The 4,741-nt window shown below is 50.7% G+C and overlaps 1 non-coding gene across 1 annotated transcript; it reads right to left on the reverse strand.

Annotated features, from left to right (window-relative positions):
* Positions 1–2,060: 2,060 nt before the first annotated feature.
* Positions 2,061–3,977, reverse strand: LOC131847397 (small subunit ribosomal RNA). Its single transcript, XR_009357713.1, has one exon. It is a non-coding gene; the product is annotated as a small subunit ribosomal RNA (ribosomal RNA).
* Between the last annotated feature and the right edge of the window lie 764 nt (positions 3,978–4,741).

Consider the following 4,741-nt stretch of genomic DNA (forward strand, 5'->3'; position numbering starts at 1 on the left):
GCATCTCACCGTCTACCCTCGAGATCTCGCCCGTAAAATGAGGGAGAGAGGATAACGTCAGGTGTGATCGATCGATAAAGAATACTAAACACGACGGTCCTAGACACCACGCATCGAGATCCCGACAGGAGACGCGAATCGGTCGGTTCGTCGTGTTGACTCTGTTTCCCCTCTGAGCGTGTTCTCTCACCGTCTACCCTCGAGATCTCGCCGTTCAAATGGCGAGAGAGGATAACGTCGGGCGATCGACACGGAGAAAACGAGACACACGACTGATACACGACCTCGCATCGAGATCCTGAGGACGCGGTCCTACTTGCGTTTCGTTTGTCGCATACAACATCTTTCGAAAACAACCGATCACGTTTTCGAAACCGGCGGGAGACGCGCTAACCGGTCTGTTCGCCGTGGTGTTCTTCTCCTCTGACATCGCATCTCACCGTCTACCCTCGAGATCTCGCCCGTAAAATGAGCGAGAGAGGATAACGTCAGGTGTGATCGATCGATAAAGAATACTAAACACGACGGTCCTAGACACCACGCATCGAGATCCCGACAGGAGACGCGAATCGGTCGGTTCGTCGTGTTGACTCTGAAAACGAGGCACGACGGGTACACGACCTCGCATCGAGATCCTGAGGACACGGTCCTACTTGCGTTTCGTATAAATTTTCGAAAGGAGCTTTCGAACCGGCGGGAGACGCGCGAACCGGTCTGTTCGCCGTGGTGTTCTTCTCCTCTGACATCGCATCTCACCGTCTACCCTCGAGATCTTGCCCGTAAAATGAGCGAGAGAGGATAACGTCAGGTGTGATCGATCGATAAAGAATACTAAACACGACGGTCCTAGACACCACGCATCGAGATCCCGACAGGAGACGCGAATCGGTCGGTTCGTCGTGTTGACTCTGAAAACGAGGCACGACGGGTACACGACCTCGCATCGAGATCCTGAGGACACGGTCCTACTTGCGTCTAATATGTCGTACGCACAACATTTTTCGAAAAGAGCCGATCGCGATCGTTCCCTTAAAAACGGACATCGTTAAAGACCGAGAGATCCACGACCACGTAAAGTTCAAAAATAGTTCAAATCATGGTACGCGTGAATACATCAGCAGTCTGAAAACAGCGTCCTAGGAACGTCGGTCGACGTTTTTCCAGAATCTGTCGCCGGGGCACTGAACGCCACCCCGTCAGCCGGGCGAAAATCATTTAAAACCCACGAGTGCCGAGGTCGAATCCTGGCGAGGAACGAAACGTCAAACCGCTCATGTGTTCCTCCGGTCCGAACCCGACACCTGCGATCCCCTCCGAAACCTGCGATGACGGACTTTTCGACCGTTGCCATCAACGTGATCTCATCTCCTGATAATAACCGTACGCTTACCATCAACGAACGAAGTCATCAAATAGACGACAACGACGGACGATATCGGAACGAAAAAAATCTACTGGAGACGGTCGACGGACGACAGTTACGATCTCTTGTCATTTCGACCGTTGCCATCAACGTGCGATCATAGCCTGCCTGATCACCGAACACACGATTACCATCAACGAAGTCGCCATCGAGACGGGCGCGGGGACACCCGCCGACGACGATCGACGGACAATATTTTGTGGAACGGTGATACTACGGAAACGATCGACGGACGACAGTTACGATCAATATTTCGTCACCGAGGACGGGGATCTAGGTACCCGAACACCGTCTACTCGAGCGTTTCTCCGAGATGTCGGATAGGCGCAAGAGCCGGCACTGCGGAGCCGTCCGGGCGTTGTATTGCACCGAAACGAACTGCGATCCTGCACACGCACACGAAAAAAATATTTCAATGTGCGCGCATCGTAGTCTAGCGGCGTCAACGAGGGTCTATCCCCCGAGAACGTGCGACAGCACCGCTAAGGGCTGACGTGCCGTCGGCTCCGTCTAGACTTTCAAAAGTTCAAAAATAAGGAACGACACGGATGTCGTCCTTATAATATATATATCAATCATGTCAGACAAATGCTTACAATTTCGTGTTGCCATTCGTGAAAATGGACACTACTCTCGTTAATGATCCTTCCGCAGGTTCACCTACGGAAACCTTGTTACGACTTTTAGTTCCTCTAAATGACCAAGTTTGGTCATCTTTCCAGCAACATCGGCGACGCCGAAACGCCACCGCGTACCGGTCCGAAGACCTCACTAAATCATTCAATCGGTAGTAGCGACGGGCGGTGTGTACAAAGGGCAGGGACGTAATCAACGCGAGCTTATGACTCGCGCTTACTGGGAATTCCTCGTTCATGGGGAAGAATTGCAAGCCCCAATCCCTAGCACGAAGGAGGTTCAGCGGGTTACCCGGACCTTTCGGCCAGGGAGGACACGCTGATTCCTTCAGTGTAGCGCGCGTGCGGCCCAGAACGTCTAAGGGCATCACAGACCTGTTATTGCTCAATCTCGTGCGGCTAGAAGCCGCCTGTCCCTCTAAGAAGAATTGTTTGTACGCCGACAGTAAAAACCGCGCGCGACCACCGGGCGAACCCGGGGCCGGCGGGCCTTTGGGATGTCGAAATACGCCTATTTAGCAGGCTAGAGTCTCGTTCGTTATCGCAATTAAGCAGACAAATCACTCCACCAACTAAGAACGGCCATGCACCACCACCCACAAAATCAAGAAAGAGCTCTCAATCTGTCAATCCTTATTGTGTCTGGACCTGGTGAGTTTCCCCGTGTTGAGTCAAATTAAGCCGCAGGCTCCACTCCTGGTGGTGCCCTTCCGTCAATTCCTTTAAGTTTCAGCTTTGCAACCATACTCCCCCCGGAGTCCAAAATCTTTGGTTTCCCGGAAGCTGCCCGCCGAGTCATCGGAGGAACGTCGGCGGATCGCTAGCTGGCATCGTTTATGGTTAGAACTAGGGCGGTATCTGATCGCCTTCGAACCTCTAACTTTCGTTCTTGATCAATGAAAACATTTTTGGCAAATGCTTTCGCTTCTGTCCGTCTTGCGACGATCCAAGAATTTCACCTCTAACGTCGCAATACGAATGCCCCCGTCTGTCCCTCTTAATCATTACCTCGGGGTTCCGAAAACCAACAAAATAGAACCGAGGTCCTATTCCATTATTCCATGCACTCGGTATTCAGGCGGCTGCTGCCTGCTTTAAGCACTCTAATTTGTTCAAAGTAAACGTGCCGGCCCACCTCGACACTCAATGAAGAGCACCGCGGCGGGATTGAGTTGGGCCGCCCTCGCGGGCTAAGCCCACCGGCAGGACGTCCCGCGGCACGCCAGTTGACACCGCGAACGATGAACCGGCGGCGCGGGACACAGATTCGACTACGAGCTTTTTAACTGCAACAACTTTAATATACGCTATTGGAGCTGGAATTACCGCGGCTGCTGGCACCAGACTTGCCCTCCAATGGATCCTCGTTAAAGGGTTTAAAGTGTACTCATTCCAATTACGGGGCCTCGGATGAGTCCCGTATCGTTATTTTTCGTCACTACCTCCCCGTGCCGGGAGTGGGTAATTTGCGCGCCTGCTGCCTTCCTTGGATGTGGTAGCCGTTTCTCAGGCTCCCTCTCCGGAATCGAACCCTGATTCCCCGTTACCCGTTACAACCATGGTAGGCGCAGAACCTACCATCGACAGTTGATAAGGCAGACATTTGAAAGATGCGTCGCCGGTGCTAGACCGTGCGATCAGCTCGAAGTTATTCAGAGTCACCAAGTTGGACGATGACGGAGACCGCCACCGATTGGTTTTGATCTAATAAAAGCGCTCCTTCCGTCTCCGGTCGGAGCTCTGTTTGCATGTATTAGCTCTAGAATTACCACAGTTATCCAAGTAGGATTGTACCATCTAAGGAACCATAACTGATTTAATGAGCCTTTCGCGGTTTCACCTTAATTCGGCTTGTACTGAGACATGCATGGCTTAATCTTTGAGACAAGCATATGACTACTGGCAGGATCAACCAGGGAACTGTGCGTGTATCGTAGTACACACGACAGTTCGTCCGTCGACCCGTAGGTCGAGGATAACTATCGTCACGTGCGAGCGAAACGGACGATCTTTGCGACCGTCGTGACGCCACGTTCGTGCATTTTGCGTTGTGCTACGTTTCGCAGTTAAAAACAAAACAGAATATTGTGGTTTCCATATATATATACATAGTTATCGTGACGTACGCAGTATCGGGAAGGAGAAAACGACGACGATATTTTGCAACCACCGTGCCTCTTACCATCTGAAAATCGTTTCCCATCCGAGATATGGTAGTCATCGATTTGATTTTGTGTGTCTTTCGCTCACACATATTTTGTGTCATCGCGGTACGGCAGACGACGATCAAGTCGAACCCGTCCCGCTCACAAATTTTTATTTATAATGATTATTTATCATTTTTCGTGTTATGTTTTGTTTTTCCACGCCACACGCACGCATGAGAGTTCAAAACACCGGCGTCGAAAATTCGTTTTTAACGAAACTTCCTCGGCCTGTAAAAATTTTTCTAACAAACTTAACTCTTCGCTACATTGAAAGCGATACTTTTTCGGTAAGAATTTCCGTAGAAATTCGAACACGTTACGAGTAGAAAACTTATTCTCGCTCGGATATCTGAGAGTTTATGCATTATTTATTGTTGTTGGGTGCAGCAACGATGAAGTCGCAAAACTCGATCGCGCCACCCTCTACAACTTGTAAAAAATGTTGATCGCATAGGGACCGCAGACGATTGAACGCC

This window comes from Achroia grisella, unplaced genomic scaffold (genome assembly GCF_030625045.1).
Source record: "Achroia grisella isolate CSIRO2021 unplaced genomic scaffold, CSIRO_AGI_Agris_v1 utg5286, whole genome shotgun sequence".
Lineage (NCBI taxonomy): Eukaryota > Metazoa > Arthropoda > Insecta > Lepidoptera > Pyralidae > Achroia > Achroia grisella.